This window comes from Neophocaena asiaeorientalis, unplaced genomic scaffold (genome assembly GCF_003031525.2).
Source record: "Neophocaena asiaeorientalis asiaeorientalis breed wild unplaced genomic scaffold, Neophocaena_asiaeorientalis_V1.1 scaffold134, whole genome shotgun sequence".
Taxonomy (NCBI): domain Eukaryota; kingdom Metazoa; phylum Chordata; class Mammalia; order Artiodactyla; family Phocoenidae; genus Neophocaena; species Neophocaena asiaeorientalis.
The window spans coordinates 29,974,543-29,994,031 of NW_020185339.1; the positions used below are offsets into that span (position 1 = coordinate 29,974,543).

A 19,489-nucleotide genomic window follows, 5' to 3' on the forward strand; every position below is an offset into this window, starting at 1 on the left:
CTCCCTTTTTTTTTAATATGAGAGTTTCTTAATTTCTGTGTGCCTCAGTTTCCTCCTTTGTTCTAGATGGAGAGAACAAAAGTACCTTCCGTACAGGGCTGATAGGACTTTAATTGAGCCACACATGTGAAGTGTTGAGGCCAGGACCTCGAACGTAGGAAACATTCTCTAAGTGTATGCTCTTGTTGTCAGTGAAGTGTTTGCATCTGCTCCTTACCTCCTCATGAAGCCTGTAACTCCTTGGGGAGAGGTCTCATTACTTAAGCTAATTTGTGTCCCCCCCAGGATCCCAGCAGAGGGCCTGGCCACTGTGGGTCCTCACTGACCATGTGTGGAATGGTGATGGGACCCGAGGGCCCTCTCTCCTTCTGCTGTCCCACCCAGGCCCCTGCAGAGCGGGACTGCCTCCGTGGCTGAGGCCTTCCCTCTCACTGCCCCGCCTGAGCTGCGGCAATTTTCCCTGGCAGCTCCCACGTTTTGGACTAACTTTAGGGTTGGTTTCCAGCTGTGGTTGGATTTTTCTGTTTGAAAAATATTTTAAGCAGCTGGTGGGGAAGGGGTGGAGAGGTGGGAAAAGCTCGTGAAAGGAAGATTGTCTAAATGGCTTGGAGTGGCCGCTTCCTCCAGCTTGGTCTCTGGGTTGTGCCCAGGACTGGGGAGCTATCAGGTGGTTGGAGATGGGGAGGGGACACCCTGGTGGCTTCACAGGCCGAGGAGAAGGACTCCCTTCCCCTCACAAGCACCTCTCGTACTTGCCTTCACTGTACGCCCGGCACGGATTCCGTGGATGCAAGAAAAAACAGATGAGAAAGAGCTAGTTCTGCAGCAGGCAGGCTTGAGGTTAGACCGTGAAAAAAACGTAATATCAGAACCTATCCCAGATTACGTCACTCAAGACTGTGTTGCTCCAGAGCTCAACTCCCTTCTTAGCTCTTATTGCGCAAGACCTCAGGCAGCCTGTCCCCCGCCCCCCGCCCCTGTTGCTCTTCGTTCCCCTGTAACAACAGAAGTTCCATCTTCCTGCACCCCAGTTTCGTCAGCTTCCTCTTCCCTTTCAGCTCGGCTCTGCCACTGAGGCCCTCAGGCTCTTTTCTGAAGTCTTCACCTCTGTTACTTCCCAGGTGGGAGAGGAGCAGGCAGCAGCTCGGGCTGATGGCCAGGACCAGAAGCCCACGGGCTGCCCCACACGCAGATGGAAGGTTCCTGCTGCCCCTTTGCTGGCTGGGGAGGATTGTGGAGACAGAGACCCATAGAAAAGCAGGGATGGGAGACAGACTAAATCACAGAGTCGAACAGAAGCCGAGTCAGAAAGAGACAGGGAGCAAATCAGATGCGGGGGTAGAGAGTGAATTTCCCTGCCATGGAAATTCCTGTGGCCTCTGATGGCAGGGTGGGCTCAGCCGTGAAGGCTGTTGGGTGCTGGGGCCCAGCATGGGGTCTCTGGCCTGGGAGGGCGGGTTGGTGGGGGGACGCCTGCCTTCCATGCCAAGTCTCCTGAGGGCTCCCTCCACTGGAGTCAGAGCCAGTATGGGGGGGATGCCATTGTGTGGACTGGGCTCTGGAGCCCAGGATGCTTTGGGTGGTAGAGAGTTCTCCCCATCTAGGGGAGCCAGCAGTGGGGCCGGGAAAAGCTGGGAAGTTGGGGGCAGACCTTCTGGGCACAAGGTAGGACGCCAGTGGAGCAGGAAAGTGCTGGGCCTGAGGACCAAGGAAGGGGCTGTGCTGTTGAGGAATATGGGGTGGTGGCCAGTGCAGAAAGGAGGTTGCCTGGGGTTCAGGGAGCTTTGCAAGGGCAAGGATTATGCCAGCCAGGAAGTCTGGGTGGGCAGACGTGCCTGTGGTTCTCAGTGCTCTGCGGCAGGGAGGAGCCATGAGGGAGGGCAGAATTGACCACTTTCTTCAAGGCCTCCCCCACAGGATCCACACCCCTTAGGCACCTCTGCCCTCGAGGCCTCCCCTAGCAAGGAAGACAACACTGGTCTAGATTTATAACTGAAATCCCTGCTTATTAGCTGACCCTTGCCACCCAGCTAACCCTGACTGTGGCGAAATTCAGAGTCCCGGAGGCTGCTCAGAGGGTATGAGAATGGGAATTTATGCTCGTTGATATTATTTTACATTTATGCTAAACATGAAAGTTTCCAAAGCATTTTTTCTTATTATGAAACATAACATACATAGGTTAAATATATATACAGTTTAATAAATAATTATAAATTAAACATCCATGTTTCCGTAGCCCAGGTCAAAAATTAGAATACTGCCAGCACCTCAGAGGTCCCTGTGTCCTTCCCTGATCACAGCCCTATCCCTCTGCCCTGGAGGGAACCAGGATCCTGACATCTGTGATCGCCATTTCCTTGTTTGTCTTCCAAAGCGTTTAGTCTCTTAGATATATTATCTTCTTTGAGTTTCACAATAACCTTATTATTCCCATTTTACAGATGAGGAAACTGAGGCTCAGAAGGTTTTAACAACTAGCCCAAGGTCACCCAACAAGTAAGCGGCAGAATCAGGGTCATATTTGGACTGGCTGATGCCCAGGTGGTTTCTTAGTCAAACCAGAATCCAAAAGAAACCCTGGAACAACCCCGGTTTTGGAGATGGGTGCCCCAGTGCCCCAGTGCCCCAGAGAAGGGGGAGGCCACAGTCACGGCCAGGCCACAGGCTCCCCTCCCACATTTGTTGACTCTCATGACTGCCCAGGGTCCTGCTGTGTGAGTACCTGGCAGGAAATGACGGAGGCCCAGGGGAGAGCATTTGGAGGTTGGGGAAGCAAGGGTAGCTGGGGCCTGATCTGGGATGGGATCGATGCCCAGAGGGAGATTCGGGCCCTGCCAGGCACATGCCAGGGGAACCCTGCACTGTGGGGTTGTGCCTGAGCCAGGTGTGCGCCCACGTTTCTGCCAGATTTACCAGGTGTGCCCTCCTTGGCGGGCCAGATGTGCTCGGTGTGAGCACGTGTGTATGTGCGTGTGTGTGGGGGGTGTGTGTGCGTGCCTGCACCTGGCATGTCTGTGTGTGTGCCCAGCTCTGTCTACACACTTGGACTGCTCTGAATCATCTCCCCCACCCTCATCATTTTCCTTTGCATTTCAAAATTATACATGCTTAGTATAAAAAATTCTAATACAAAAGTCTCTCCTTTTCCTCGAATTCTAATCCAAATGACCCCAGGCATACGTTAGCACATTTATCCTTCTTTCTAAGCACATTAAAATATGTAGTTATTTAGATACGCATATCCAAATGCACTGGTTTGAGGTTTAAGTATTTTTAAGAAAATTGTATCAGAATCTTCTGATCGTTTTTCCACTTACTATACTTTGGTCATCCTTCCTGTCAGGATGCATGGATGTACCTGACTTTTTAAAAGAGTTGAAGGGTACTCCATTCAATAGATGTACCGTCATGTGTTTTAACCGGGTGGACTCCTCCGTGTCGCAGATCCCACAGAAGCTGAGATAGTCGGGTACGACGTGGGGTGGAGGACACCGAGACTGGCCTCACTGTGGGGGGAGGCCAGGCCCAGCTGCCCTTTGACTTCCTGCAGATGGATTCCCCTCAACGCCCTCCCCTGCCTGAAGCCCACACCTCCTGTCCTCTGTCCTTTGTTCCCTCCCCTTTCCCTCTCTGCCCAGTGCTGCAAGTTTGGGGGTGCTGCTGGGTGAGCTCCTGGCCTCCAAGACTGTCTGATCTCAGAGAGCTGGGAGGGACTGGGCTCGGGGGACCCCAGAGCTCAGGAGACGGCACGGACACTGCAAGGTCAGTGAGCTCGCCTCCTGCCAAGGCAGCCCCAGGAGAGGGCGCCATGCTGATGTTGAGGCTGGCACTGCCCCAGGCCTGGATGGCAGCTTCCTGCTTCCCAGAGGGCACGGGTGATGGGCGCTGCGCCAGGCAGGCTCGGTGCCCCCGCCCCTGCACAAGTGTCATGGAAAATCTGAAGCCTTGATCTTCGTTCTTGATCGCTCCTCCCGACTTTTACAACTGGAAACCTGCAGCCTCTTTGTTCCCATCAGCTTGCGGGGGAGGTGTTGGGAGGGGAGCGGGAAGTGGCTGAGTCAGCAGCTGTGGATTCAGAGCCTGGTGCATCCAAGGACCAAGCACAGCCCCTTCTCTCTCTTACCCACACTCATAGTTTGCCTATAAACAGAGGGCACTTCTGTGCCAGGAGGAAGGAGGAGTGAGAATGGGCACGGCCTCTGGGTATCTTCCTGGGCAAACTGTCTCCCCTTGCCCAGGGCCGGTCCCCCGGGGGTCCAGGTACTGGGTCCCTTGCTGCCAACACCTCTACTTCTCTAATGTCCTGGTGGTACGTGGTCCCCAGCCGTGCTCATTCCTCGGGCAGGTCCAGTGTGTCTGTTTATAGTGCAGGATCCAGTTAGAAGTTTACGGTAAGGAAACCAGTAGGGGAGTTACTTCCCTCCCCTGCGCCTTGCCCAGCTGCTTTGGGCCTCTCCCCCCACTTCTCCCACATGGCCAGAGTTCATGGAAACTTCTCAGGTCAGTGATTCTCACCTTCCTTTCCTCCTTGGGAGAGAGGGCCCCAACCCCCCCCCCCCCCACCACTCTGGAGCCTGGCACCTTCCTTCGCTCAAAGCCCTGCTTTCCTCGGCGATGGCATGCCGTGGGGAGGAGGGGCAGGCGTGGGGCTGGACCCAGGGCAGAGCCTCAACCCCATGGCCTCACCCGCATCTTCCGGCACCATCTGCTGGATGAGAAGATGTGTCTCTTGCTTCCTGTGATCTTAGAGGTGAGCCTGGGAAGCAGGAGGTGAAGCAGAGAGAGACTGGGGCGCCTTTGCCCCAAGGTGAGGGAGGACAGCGGTGCTGAAACAGAAAGGGAGAAGGACCCCAAACCAGCCCACCACTCAATCAATTCATAGGTTGCTGTTAGATCGGCATCCCCTCTGAGGAGCCTATAATGCGCTGTGTGGTAGGGGTGGGGGGAGATCTGAGGGAGGTTGAGGGAGGCTCAAGGCGCCTCCCGAAGTGGGGTGGGACTCCACCCCTCCCTGACCACAGGCAGTTGGGGCTGCTCAGGCCACATCTGCCTGGCTGAGGCTCGGCGGGGCTCTGCCCTGCTTGTCTGTCTGTCTGGGTGGTGTCCTCATCTGGGGTCCAGAGCAGGCGGTGCTGTGCGTGGGGCAAGAGGGGACTGAGCTCGCTGGCCTCGGCACTGGTGCGTGGGCTTCACCTGAGGTTGCTCTGTCTGCCGGGAACCATCGCTCCTGGCCGGGCCAGAGCAAGACAGAAGAGCGGCGCTCGCCCCTGCAGGCCGGGGAGGGGTGCCAGGGGATGAGGGACCGCAGACCAGGCCTCTCCGCCCCCCACATCCGATCTGCCTCACCGCCCAAGCAGCACAGATTATTTTTGCTCCTTCAGACTCTGCCAGGGCCTTTGCCCCATCTCCAGGAGTTACTCAGTTACCAGCATCGGTTTTCTATTTCCAGAGCAAGGCAGGCCCTCCCCTCCTGGCTTCCTTCACCCAGGCCCTGGCATTTCCTCTGCATCCAGCCCCGCGAGGGGTCCAAGGGCAGGGGATTCCTCATCTCCATTGGAAGAGGAAGGGGCATCTGAGGGAGGACCAACCCCCTTCCCCTTCACACCTTCTCTCTCCGGCTTCCTCCTGGAATGTTTCCATCCGTACAGGGATGGGTCTTCTAAAAATCCCTCTACCACACCCACACCAGGGGCAGGGGGAGGGGGTGCCTGACACTCGCTGCTTCTACTTCCTCCCCGGCCATCCCCACTTCACTCCACCCCAGCCTGGCTTCTGCCCCACCACCATTCATATTAAAGTCACCAAACTCTTATCTCAGGTGTCCCATCTCTCAGCAGCTTTAACTCACCCTGAAGCCCTCCCTTCTCCAGGCTTCCCCACATGGTGCCCTCCTGGTTTTCTTCCTGCCTCGCTGGTGGCTTCAAAGAGATTCTAGTGCCAGTGCCCTTGGACCTGGTCTTGGGCTCTTTTCTCCATGCCTCCATGGCTGTAGACACCACACACATGGTGGCAAGTCCACATTTCTAACTGGCCCCTTCCTCCTCTTGGAGGTCCGATTTTCAGAGGCAGGTGCCACGTGGCGTTTCTACTTGAGGTCTCCGGACGTTTTGAAATTCACCTGTCCCGAAAAGAACTCTTGATTCTCACTGCTACCTGCCCCACCAGGCTTGCCTATATCACCTCCACCTCCCTAGTTGCTAAAGACTGTGGTCCTTGATTCCTCCTCCCATTCCACATCCATTACATCATCAGGTCCAGCAAACTCTGCCTCTAAAGCGTACATCTAATCCCACCACTTCTCTCAATTGTCACAACCTCCCCAGCTTTTTCTAAATTACCCTCCTCTCCTTACCTGGAATCTGTGGTGGCCTCATGACTGGTCTCCCTGCTCCCAGCTTGAGGTTCCTCCATTTCAATCTCCGTGAAGCGTAAGAATCATTGTTCAGACCATAGCAGACTTTCCCCACAGCCTTTCCTTTCAGCCTGCCCGGGTTTGTGTGAGTGTACGTGCGTTCAGAACGTTACTGCGGCCTCTCAGGCAGGCCCTGAGTGATTCTGGACTTTTACCATATCCCTAGCTTCATCTTCTGCCCTCCTTACTGGTCGGGCACTTGGCTCTTTCAGTTCCTAATGGTCAAAGTTCTTTTCCTGCCTCAGGGCCGAGAACTTCCACTCCCCCGCCACCTGGTCGCCGCTCCCCCAGGAGCTGGCCCCATTCTCATCCTTTAGGTTGGCCTGAGTGTCGTGTCCTCAGAAAGGCTTTCTGCACTGTCCTGTCCACACTAGCCCTCCCAGGTCTCAGCTGTCAGAGCCAGGTCAGTCTGTGGGGCTGGAGGAGGGGAGGGGAGGGGAGGTCTCCCCGGGACAATGCTCCCTGCAAGAAGGAACAGAGCACAAACTTCCAGCGGCCGCTTTACACCCAGGCCCAGGGGATCTGCCTAGAGGCGGGATGGAACAGGGCATCAGCGCGTGTTCAGGGGTGTCCTGGTCTCACCAGCCTCTCCCAGTGACATTAAACATATTGTGTAGTGACCTCAGTCCCCCAGAGGCTTCCAAGGCCTGGGGAACACAAGCAGAGTGGAGAAGGGGCTGGCGAAATGCTTGTGTCACCCTGACCCCCTCCCATCCCAAGGGTGCCCGATCCTTCCAACTCTGGGGCTGCAGGCAAGCTCACATCCCTTTGCTTGGAAACCCCAGATCTCATAGCCTTTCAGATCAGGTTGGGCTCCAAGAGGGCATCCTTGCCCTCCTCTTCCCTCCGGGAAGGCCAGGCTCCTGTGGCATCCGAGATACATGGGAAGGAAAGGCTGCACAGCCTATCTTGTGCACCCTTCCCAGGGTCTTCCATGCCTAAGGAGTAGAAACTCCTTCCCATTTTTGTCCCTCCCATTGGCATTTGTGGCGAGTTACTACATGTAGTCCAGGTCTCTGAGAACCAAGATGACCTTGTTTCAGCTAATTCTTTTTCTGTCTTTCCAATTCCCCATGGCTCTATCTATTTTCCTTTGTGTCTCTGTGTTGCTTCCCAATTAATTAATAATTTTCAAGGAGATGTAGCTTGGGTGTGGGGAATCCTCTCCTTGTGTCCTCACGGGACTGACACGTAGGATTTCCCAGCATCGGGTCCAACACCTGATGAATGAGTCTAGAGACACACTTGACACATTTTCCTAGTCACTTATGGTCTGATTCCTAGGGCTGCTTCCCAGGTGTGCAAACACACACATAGTCACACGTACACACGCCTGTGCATACACATTCTCTCAGCCATGCTTGCACAGACATTCACACACACAGACTAGCACCTGGATGCCATCCGTCTATCTATCCTGTAACAGGAGGCGTTGGTGTGTCGGGAAAGGGCCCACTGTCACTGACACCCGTGGGAGAATTCATCCTTGGGCCCTTTGTTGAACAAATACCATGATGGTCTATTTGAGTCCTGGAAGGCACTGAGACAAAGAGATAATCAACATAGGAATTTGTGGGTGAGGGCTGTTTAGCTTAGAAGGCACTTGGATGAGGAAGGAGCCACGACATGGTAGGAGGCTTGAGCCCAAGTAGAAGACAGTTCCCCATGACGGGAATGTGGGGGAAAGGAACAGCTGGAAGACTTTTAAGGACAAAGTTCTAGTGGTCAACATTAGGAGATATTCTATTGTGTGGCAGAGAACAGCCCCTCTGTTCCTTCCACATCCACAGGGAAAGTTGGCTGCATCCACTGACTTTGGCGAGTGATGTTTGGGAGAAATCAAGGAAAACTGACTGAATTAGATGCTTGAATCCATGCAGGTGGAGAGTGGAAATGTCCACAGGAGGCAAGATAGAAAAGAGAAAATCCCACAGAAGCATGAACTTAGAGCCAGAAGTGACTGGGGTGGCCAGGGTGGGGTGGGGGGACATTGGGCCAGCCCCCTTCCCATCCCAAACATTCCTAGAGATATTGGGAGGGACCCTGGATTTCCCACCATCTGTGGGATGAATGTTTGAGTTGATATCTCATCTCAAAGAACAAATGACCCAAGTTGAGTTCCATGTAAACGCACATATTAAAACGTGTGTTCACACTCACATAAGAATTTCTTTCCCCTTGATAGAGCGTGAATGAGGCAGTGATTTGGCAAGTATCAGGTTAACTTTATAAATGAAGACAGCCAAACCAGAATATTTAGGTTCAAAAAGCTACTACTGGCCTGAATGATCTGGTTTGGCCTTCTTGACTTAGCAAATTAACCAGAAAATTGCCAAAGCCCTGCACTTGTGCTGGACAGACACAGTTTTAGCGTGGCCTGTATCCTTATAGATACATAGATATCTCTCCACGTTATTACACCTAATTTATATTTGCAACCAACTTGATGATTGTCCCAGATTGGTCGAGAAGCAATCTTTCGTAGAGGGCTGGATTTCTACAGCTGCCTAGCATGTGACTGAACCATGGGTATAAAACACTGAAAAAGTAGGACACGCTAAACAAAGAAAAGGCCATGATTGCTTCTGTTCTTGTTATTGTTTTCATTCTCTATTAATGTGTGTCAGAAAATGAAATGACATTTACTGTTAGCTTAAATTGTACATAATTGGCAAAGAAAGCCTGTTTTTATAACAGAACCCCAAATCAAAGCACCAAATAGGGAAGTTCTTAAAGAAATAGGAAGAGGACAGGTAGAACGGAAGCCTTTTGAGTCAAAAGAGAGATTTGCATTTTCACCTTATTTTTGCTAGGGACTTGTTTTGAAAATTTGTCAGTGTCACCATCTGTACCATGATGGAGTAGGTGTAGGTGCTTTTGAGAAGTCCCTTCCAGCTCTAAAATACTGAGACTCCCCAAGAACATCTAACTCATGTGGGTCATCAGGCGTTTACGAGAATGGTCTGATATGGTGGACATAGTAGGCCTTAAATTTTAACGTAAGTGTTAAAACGTGAATCGCGTAAGGATCTTTTTAAAATGCTGATTCTGATTCGCTAAGTCTGGGTTTGAAATTTCTTATTTCTAATAAGCTCCCGGGGTAGGCCTATGCTGCTGGTCCAAACACCGCACTTTGAGAAGCAAAGGCATTAAACCTCCTGGGTCTGGCGTGAGAAGTCCCAGGTCTGTCCCTAGTTTCTTATCTTTGCTGAGCCTCAGTTTCCTCTTTTGCAAAATAAAAACAGTCTTAAATACATACTCCCAGAGTCTGTCGTGAGGCTCGTAGGAGATAACGTATTTTTGATAAAGTGTCTCCCGAGTGCTGCTGTCATGGCGGGTGGACCGATGATGGAGCGATAGCAGCGAGCATCCCCGCATCCTCGCATCGGTTCCACAGCGTGCTCACGTGAAGCCTTTTCCCTGGAAGCTGTTATTTGCAGAGCCAGATGCTCTGCGTTTCTCCCTCTGCCCCCCGATTGCCGGTCTGCTTGTTCTCCTGGCCCATGACCCAGAGAGGCCACAAGGCTTCCAGCTGTGCTGGGGCATCCGGAACACATTCCTCCTCCCCTCCACCCCGCGCCCCCTCTCGTGAACTCTCCCTTTAGCTCGCTATGTGCTCAGGGCTGGCCCAGGCAGAACTCTGCACTCTGCGGTTTTAACTCCCTGTTTCTCCCTCAGGCAGCCAGTGCCCTCATGTCCTCATGCCTTCAGCTCACTCCACCCAACCCACCCCATCAAATCCTCACGTTGGGAAAGCACCTGATTCTCGAATTCAGGGTTAGCAATGGCTGATAACACTTAGGGTGACCTCTCCTTAGAGGACAAAGCCAGGATGCGGTTAGAACCACAAGGGAACAGTTCAGGCCTCAGTGCCTGGACAGGGTGTCTTTGGAAGGGGTCAGGAGGCCTCTCTACTACCTCTGAAATCCTAGACTTCGGTGTCCTGCATCTGTCAGCCTTGCAGTGTTCCATTTTCAGCCAGAAACATTCCAACCTTGCGGTATTCTTGATCTTACTCCTGACCCTCATGGGTGTTTGTGAAAGCCGAGACCACCTCCTTTGATTTCATAGACTGATGTGAAAACTGGGCAGGTCCAGGTTTCTTCACCACATAGAAGCTTTGACACAGACGTCATGATGAACCAGGGGTTTCCAACCTGCTTCCCCCCTCGACAGCCTTGTTGGTCGGTGGTCACGTGTGGGACAAAATCTCCTCCAGGTGCCCTGGGTGATGAATACGAACCCCCCGCATCCCCGCCCCAGGTATAACTCTACCCTTTTCACTCTTATTCAGACCAGTCTCATCCAAGTAAGGAAGGAGAATATTATTATAAGGTAACTTTAATTTACTCTGATTATTATTATTTTTTAAGTATGGGGTTTCTAAACTTTGGTGCTTTATTTAACAGCAAGAACAAATAGTGACCTCGGATAGCTGTTGAGAACTCTGTCCATGGACTCTGTTTGCTCCAATATTGGGGCCACGGACTGCCTGCCCAAGAAGAGGATTTGATTTTATGTAACAAACTCACTGAATATCTATTTTGTACCAGGCTGCCAGGCTTTGAAGATACAAAGATAAATAAGACATGGGCACTGCATAGCCCAGCAGGAGAGAGGCGGGAGAGCTGTCTCCCCTAAGGATGTGCTGTTCTTTCAGGCTTTTGTCGTATCTACACTGCCTCTAGTTGCCATTAGGCCGTTTCTGCCACCTCTTTTTTTTTTTTTTCTTCCTAAATGAATCTTGCTATTTTATTTTCTTTAAGTCTGTCAAGTTCAGTAATCTCAGAAACCAACTTTTGAGTTTGTCCATTATTGTCTGTCTCTGGGTTTCTTAATTTTGCTTTTATTTTTATGTTTCTACTTTCTTTGAATATTCTCTTGATTTGTTAAATTGAATACGTAACTGATTAACATTCAGTCTTTTTTATTATCAATATCTTTTAAACTATACATTTTCCAATAGTTTTCACTGCATCCACAAATTTTGAGGCGTATTGTTTTTATTATCTAGTTATAATTTTCATAGCTGTAATTATTTTTCTTTGGCCTATAAATTATTTCTGAGAGCATTTGAAGTTTGCCAAATAAAAATTTTGTTTGTATTTTTGAAATCGAATTTTTGTTTTACTTCATTGTGGTCACAGAATATGTAAAAAAAGTGTTTTTCGTCTTTTTTTGAGACTCGGTTTATGGTCTCCTTTTGTGAATATTCTGTCAAGTGTTCTTGAAAAGAATGTGTATTCTCCAGTTTCGGGCTGCAAGATTTTACACATGGCTTTCGGATCCAGACAATAATAAGTTCTATTGTAACAATTCACTACTTATGTTCTTATTCAACTTTTTTACTTCTTAAGCTTTGAGTTTCTGCAAAAGCTAAATGGAAAATCTCCCACTCTAATTGTGGATGTGTTCATTTCTCCTTGTAATTCTGTCAATTTTTGTTTCAAGTATTTCAAGACTATATTGCATGCTAAATGCATGCAGGTTCAGTTATTACTATATCTTCCTGGTATAATATCTTTGAGCAATGATCCTCTTTATCCCTACAATGCTTGTATTTTTTTTCTTGCTTTAAAGTCTCTTTGATAATAATTATTAATATTATTATTGCTGATATTAATATTGCTATATCAACTTTTTCTATCATTTCACTTTCAACAAAGGAGAATTTTTCTCTGATGAGTGTCAGTGTCAGGAATGTCTCTGCATTTCTTTGAAGTCAGCAAAACAGATATTTTTGTTTGGGGAGGGGAAGTTCAGGTAGGGACAGTGATCTACTGACCAAATGGTGTTGGTGGGGGAGATGTAAGAAGCACTAATGTTTACTGAGTTGTGGGTCCCACAGTAGGGTTGGGCTTGGAGTGTCCAGGCTCTCTCCCCACCCAACCTGAGGTCAGACCTCAAGCTGAGTTTGAGTTGGGGGGGGTGACGTTGTTCCTGAAAGTCCCACCCTAGAGGCTTAGGGGCTGGAGACTGGAGGCTGTATGAGAGTCTGTGGTCTGGGGAAGCCCTGCAAGGTAGGAGGCAAGGGCCCTGAAGTGCGTGCAGCACATCAGGGATCTGTGGGACGCGATGTGGGCAAGTCAAAGGAGGCCCCAAGAGACCTGTGAGCAAAAGGACACCTAAACTTTCACAACCCACAGTACCTTCTGCCCAGAAGGGGGGCTCTCTTAGGGCCTGATCAGTTGCCAGGTGATTCGCAGGGACCCAGGGAGACAGGGGTGGCAGATCCTGGGGGTGGGTGTATTGAAGGGGACTTTATAAGTATCATCAGGGTCACGGCTACCAGCTAACCTTCACTGAACTGGCGGGATCAGATGACCAGCTCATCAGAGACCCTACTGGGGGTGGGGGCAGGGGGTGAATTCCATTGCTTGAAAGCCTTCCTGCTGGAAGGAAACAATGGAAGGGGCCAGGTTTTCTTGGTAACAAGAGGGCTCTCAGAAACTAACCTGTGTTAGGGACCAAGCAACCCCATTAAAAATGTATGTTCACACCAGTCAATGACCCAAAATGATACAAGTCCTAAACAATGTCCTATGGCCAATCATCTGAGTTTTCAGTACTCAAGGATGGGATAAAAGGGAGCAACCTTGTGGGTGGATACATCTCTATAACATATTCTTCTGATTAAGCTGAGAGATCAAAGCTTCCACCTGTGCTGATCCCCAGCAAGCTCCTTGGCCCTCTCATCTACCCCAGGAATGGGGACATTTTCTCACTTGGGTCGTCCCCAAGCATACCCAGATATCACCAAGACACCTGGCATCAGCTGGTCAAGACTGACTTGGATGGACAGATCTAGATAAGGATGGCACTCTGGGCCTAGAAGCAAGGTAGCAAGAACACAGGGCTGGGGGCAGCAGCCCACGGCATAGGGTATGTGTCTCAGGCAGCTCAGCACACACCCAAATCTTTCCATGGATTCTGTGCAGGCCCCTGTGTCGCCTACTTGCTCGGCTGAGACAGACTCAAGGTTTGTCTGTAGGATCTTGGAAGTGCCTTCTGCCCCCCTTGACTTGCCTTGGGCCCTGATTCCTGTGGTGGGGATGCAGAGAGGAGTCGTCGGGAGTGGAGGGGACATGGAGTTCCTGGAGAGCACCCAGGTGTCAGCTCCACTCAGAGGAGGCAAACAGCTCTGGAAGAAAGTATCTCAGCGGCGGGTGTACGGGTGGGTCCCTCCGGCACATGCAGTGAGAATAATTGGTCACATTACTGAGTACCGCCATGGCAGGTATGGTGTGTAATTGGGCTAGGGTGTGTGTGTGTGTGTGTGTGTGTGTGTGGTGTTGTGTGTCTGTGTGTATGTGTGTGTGCGGTGTTGGGTGTGTGTGTGTGGTGTTGTGTGTGTATGTGTGTGTATGTGTGTGTGTGTGGTATTGTGTGTGTGTGTGGTGTTGTGTGTATGTGTGTATGTGTGTGTGCGGGGTTGTGTGTGTGGGGGTGTGTGTGTGTGTGTGTGTGTGTGTGTGGTGTTGTGTGTCTGTGTGTATGTGTGTGTGCGGTGTTGGGTGTGTGTGTGTGGTGTTGTGTGTGTATGTGTGTGTATGTGTGTGTGTGTGGTATTGTGTGTGTGTGTGGTGTTGTGTGTATGTGTGTATGTGTGTGTGCGGTGTTGTGTGTGTGGTGTTGTGTGTGTATGTGTATATGTGTGTGTGGTGTGTGGTGTTGTGTGTGTGTATGTGTGTGTGTGGTGTGGTGTGTGTGTGTGTGTGGTGTTGTGTGTGTATGTGTGTGTATGTGTGTGTGTGTGGTATTGTGTGTGTGTGTGGTGTTGTGTGTCTGTGTGTATGTGTGTGTGCGGTGTTGTGTGTGTGTGTGTGGTGTTGTGTGTGTATGTGTGTGCATGTGTATATGTGTGTGTGGTGTTGTGTGTGTGTATGTGTGTGTGTGGTGTGGTGTGTGTGTGTGTGTGTGTGGTGTTGTGTGTCTCTGTGTGTGTGGTGTTGTGTGTGTGTGGTGTTGTGTGTGTGTATGTGTGTGTGTGGTGTGTGTGTGGTGTGGTGTGTGTGTGTGTGTGGTGTTGTGTGTCTCTGTGTGTGTGTGCGGTGTTGTGTGTGTGTGTGTGTATGTGTGTGCATGTGTATATGTGTGTGTGGTGTGTGGTGTTGTGTGTGTGTATGTGTGGGTGTGGTATTGTGTGTGTGTGTGGTGTTGTGTGTCTCTGTGTGTGTGTGCGGGGTTGTGTGTGTGTGTGTGTATGTGTGTGCATGTGTATATGTGTGTGTGGTGTGTGGTGTTGTGTGTGTGTATGTGTGGGTGTGGTATTGTGTGTGTGTGTGGTGTTGTGTGTCTCTGTGTGTGTGTGCGGGGTTGTGTGTGTGTGTGTGTATGTGTGTGCATGTGTATATGTGTGTGTGGTGTGTGGTGTTGTGTGTGTGTATGTGTGGGTGTGGTATTGTGTGTGTGTGTGGTGTTGTGTGTCTCTGTGTGTGTGTGCGGGGTTGTGTGTGTGTGTGTGTATGTGTGTGCATGTGTATATGTGTGTGTGGTGTGTGGTGTTGTGTGTGTGTATGTGTGGGTGTGGTATTGTGTGTGTGTGTGGTGTTGTGTGTCTCTGTGTGTGTGTGCGGGGTTGTGTGTGTGTGTGTGTATGTGTGTGCATGTGTATATGTGTGTGTGGTGTGTGGTGTTGTGTGTGTGTATGTGTGGGTGTGGTATTGTGTGTGTGTGTGGTGTTGTGTGTCTCTGTGTGTGTGTGCGGGGTTGTGTGTGTGTGTGTGTATGTGTGTGCATGTGTATATGTGTGTGTGGTGTGTGGTGTTGTGTGTGTGTGTGTGGTGGGGACCGGAACCTAACAAAGCAAGTCTAGGAAATTGAGAGCTGGCTTGTTAACAGGGAGAGCACCCCTGCACCTGGTGCTCAGCCCTGGGGGCCTTGGTGCCTGGAGTCAGGGGTCGGAGTGAGGCTGGCGGTACTGATGGTATCCAGAGATCCCCAACTTTGGATCGCTTGCTTACAGTGGTTTTCTCTTGCTTCACTATAAGCTAATAAACTCGAAGTCACATCTGGCCCTTAGTTCGCCTTTGGACATTAAACCAGGGAGGGTCTGCTGGTGGCTGCCAACTCCGCCCAGCCCCAGTCCCCCCACCCATCTTTCCAGCCTGCACTTAATGGGTCCAAAGTCTGGCTGAAGGCTTCACGCCAAGCTCATGGGCTCTGGGAGTCCCTGGGGAGCCATGGGGGGCCTGGACGGCAGGGGCTGTGACGCCTCCAAATGTGTCTCGCTTGTGGTCTCAGGCAGGCGGCAAATACCATGGGGCAGCTTGGTCTTGGGCTCAGTTTCCACCCTCCCCACTGGCCACGCTGACCCAGGCCTCCCAACCCCATCTTGGCCTGTCCTCTGTGTCTGGGGACCCAGGGAAGAGGGCCTGATTGTGCAAGTTTGGATCCAGACCTCTGCTGTGGGGACTTTCTCTGGGCTCAAGAGGGAATTTGGGCCACGGGGTAGAGTAAATAGGCCATGTTCCTGGGAAGAACTGCCCTGACCAGCTGCTTGAGGTTGAGGGAGAGGGCCCGGTGTCCAGACCCAGAGCCAGGGGGCCAGGTCACTGGAGGATCATCTGGAAGAAGGGGAGACCGGACTCAGCCAAGGACTGGACTCCTCTCTTGGGCCTCACGCCTTCCCTGGCCCTTCATATGGTGCTTCAATCGTGGACCTGGTCCTTAAAGTCCCACAGGGCTGGAGAAGCTTCCCCTGAAGCTTGTTGGGGGCTGGCTCAGCTGTGGGATTAGGCTAGAATTGCGAGATAATGCTTAACCTTTCTGAGCCAGATGCTGAGAGGGAGCAGGGGCTTGTCCAAACTGGACAAGGCAGCCTGGAGTGCGTGTAGTGGGATTTGGGTCACTTAAGGGCTCCATCTGTCCTAATAGTACTGACTGTGGCTCTTCATCAGAATTAATTTTAAAGTCTCTGGAAGGTCAGAAACCTTCCTAGGATCATTCTAAGCCCAAGGAGGGTATTTTAGGAGAAGAATGTCCTTATTTAAAGCTGAAAAAATTAAAATAGTGTGATTCTTGCTGTTCTAGTAAATTTATCAATCCCCTATAATTTTCTTGACCCAAAAGATAACAAGCTGTGCTCTTAAAGAAAGACTTAACCACATCCTTCCCCTGTGCCATCTCTTTGCTGCCCCTCTCCCTCCAAAACACAGCTTTATAGCCCTGGCACAAATGGTCAGTCCAGCCCACAGCTCTAAGCATGGTTTCCCACCACTCTGAGTATGTAGACCCTAAATAGTTCAGGCTGCAATCTCTGGGAAACCCCTAATGTCCTTGGGCTAGAAGCTCCCACAATGACATATGATACCCCTGTGTTCACTCCCCCAAACTCTCTCCTCATATGGGGGGTGACTGCACTCATAGAGGGTCCTGGAACTGGAGGGCCAACATGCGGGCTTGGCTTTCACAGGGTCTTTCCCCTTTCAGATCATCCCTCCTCTGGATCCCACCAGCAAGAGTATAGCCATAGCGAGGTTCCCAGGTTTAAAAGCAGTCATATTGAGCCCATACGTGACCCAGGTCACAGCAAAGTCAGCATCGTGGCAAGGCCAATGAGCCTCTTGCTTCCCTGACGTGTTGATGATTTTCTGTTCTTCATTTCCACCCCTCTCCCACATCCATTGCCCACCTTTCTCTGCCCTCTTCTGTGCCCCAGGAGGATGACAGCTCTGGACCACATCTTCCTGGGCTCCCTTGCTGACTGGTTTCTGATAGGATCCAGCTAGGGGAGGCACTTTCAGGGGGTCAGAGGGAGGAGAGAGAGATTAGGTACTTCTCCCTGCTCCTCCTTGCTTCAAAACTAATTCTTTGGTAATAGTTCCATGCCTCCATGACTACTGTTTCATCCAGGCGGCCCATTCTCCATGGCTCCAGCTCTCACTGGGCACTGGTTACTTTTTTCTTTCCCTTGGACCATTGAGGTTGAGGTGGTAATGATTTCCTGTCACTCCTATACTCCATTTTTGTTCCCTTAACCTTGCCCACACATCTGTCAATGACCTTTCTTCAAAGTCTCTTCTGGGAAAATTATATTTCCGGCTGGGACTCTGATGGACACATCTCACCTCTTCCATTTCCTAAACAGATAGCAATTCTCTGGTTAATAGGATCCTTGGGTCAGTTGCAGAGTCTCCCTGCCCATAATTCTTCCATTACTTCCTATATGAGACACCCAGGCTCTGATCCACTCTGTTCCTTCCATTTGGAGAAGATTCTACTCCCTCTCACCATCAGCCAGTCCTTTCAAAAGGGCCTGGTGGTGGACACTGGTGGACATTGTCAAGGCTATGGCCATACAGCTATGTCCTCTTCTGGCCATCATCAGGCAGGACTCCTGGGCATCTTCCTACCTGAAGGGAAACAGTGCCAGAGTGAAGAGCAGAAATGATGCAGGTGGATATTAAACAGGAAAGGAAAGAAGAGAAAAGAAAGACAGATGCATTAAAAAATTGTATGGACATCCCAGACACTAGTCAAATAGGAGAAGTATTTCCGTGTTGGTCAGGAGATGATGGAGCTGGTAGGAGGGAAGGGAAGGTAGAATGTGGTGCTCAAGATAAAGCCCAAACTCCTTGACATGCATGACATTCAATGACTTTCCTGGTCTGACTCACACTCAGCTTTGTAGACTTCCAGGCTACTGCCTGTGCACTCAGGCACCCCACATTTCCAAGCTACTTGCTCTCCCCCTAAGTCTCTGAGCTTTTCCCTCCGAATAGAAAATGCTTCTCTTTGAGATTTTTATTGCTGTGTAATGAGTATCACATAGGTAATGGCTTAAAACAACACCCATTTATGATCTCACTGTTCTATAGGTCAGGAGTCCAGACAGGCTCCACTGAGGTCTCTACTGAAAGTCTCACAAGGCCAAAATCAAAGTGTTGGCCAGGGTGGACTCAGATCTGGAGGCTCTGGGGAAGAATCTGCTTCCAGGTTCATTCAGGCTTTTGGGAGAATTCATTACCTCATGGTTGAAGGACTGAGGTCCTGGTGTCCTGGCTGGCTGTCAGCCAGGAGTCTCTTTTAGCTTCTTTAATCCATCCTCATCCCTTCCCCTGTGGTTTCTCCATCTGCAAAGCAGCCAAGGCATGTTGAGCCCTTCTCATGCTTCAGATCTCTCTGCATTACTCTTCTGGCACCAGCTAGATAAAATCCTTTGCTTTAAAGGGTTCGTGTGATTAGATTAGGCACATATGGACAATTTCCCTTTTGCCATATAATCATAGGAGTAATACCATCCATCTTAAAATTCTGCTCGCCACACTTTCTGTCCTTAGTTCAAATGCTACCACCACTGTAAAGTCTTCCTGGTTAATTCACTCAGAATTAACTGCTCTCCTAGCACATCACTGGCCCTCCATTCAACCTCTTATCTCATTGTATTCAATATTAATGAACAGTTTGAGAATAGGAACCATGTCCTACTCATCTTTGTATCTTCTGTTGCACCAATGCCTCCCACTTAGTAGGTGCTCAATAAACACTTATTAAAAGACAGGTGGGAAGGAAGGAAGAGAGGGAGAGAGGGAGAGAGAGAGGGAGGGAGGAAGGAAGGAAGGCAGGAAGGCAGAGGTAGAGGCTATAAGGGACATAATGTCTAGCACCTGAAAAGTCACCTAGTCTGAAGGATTACATCTCTATAAAGATATTGAGGACACTAGGACCACTTCATTTTTTTAAAAAAAATTTCCCCCTCTTCCTCCTGTTCCGGTTCCTACTTTTCCCCTTTCTCTTATTTCTCCTTCTTCCTCAAACTTGATTTGGAAGTTTCAGACTCAGCACTCATTTACTACACCAAGGGGTCAAGAATTAATGTTTGATACCTTTGTTTCCCAGCAAAGTGCATAGTCTATACGTTAAAAGAACCAATTCAAGAAATTCGTCCTAAATTTTGTAAGCCCAGGTGTCATTCCCTCTCTCAAAGGGCCGGGGTCAAGAGGCCAGGCCACAAAGGACAGAGTCAGGGCACCAGCTCCTCCTGCAGGGCTTCTAAGTTGGCCTTTTCTGATTCTTCTCACATGTTTCCAGTTTCCTGTTCTTCCTACCCCAGCCCCAGGTACCAAAATGGAG

General features: G+C 50.3%; 1 protein-coding gene and 1 long non-coding RNA gene across 4 annotated transcripts in view; one reads left to right on the forward strand and one right to left on the reverse strand.

Moving 5' to 3' along the window:
• Positions 1-2,182: 2,182 nt before the first annotated feature.
• LOC112394039 (uncharacterized) lies at positions 2,183-6,586 on the reverse strand. 2 transcript variants are annotated; one of them, XR_003002083.1, is made up of 3 exons: positions 6,356-6,586; positions 4,690-4,829; positions 2,183-4,359 (listed from the first exon to the last, which is right to left on the reverse strand). It is a non-coding gene; the product is annotated as an uncharacterized LOC112394039 (long non-coding RNA). The 2 variants fall into 2 exon arrangements; XR_003002084.1 differs by having other exon boundaries at positions 4,690-6,121.
• The window catches only part of VDR (vitamin D receptor), a 93,567-nt gene continuing 78,773 nt past the window's right edge, over positions 4,696-19,489 (forward strand). The window contains exon 1 of one of the 2 annotated variants that reach the window (XM_024736539.1): positions 4,696-4,753. The gene's annotated coding sequence lies outside the window, so the exon portion shown is untranslated. The remainder of the gene's footprint in view (positions 4,754-19,489) is intronic. The other variant, XM_024736535.1, reaches the window with a different exon arrangement.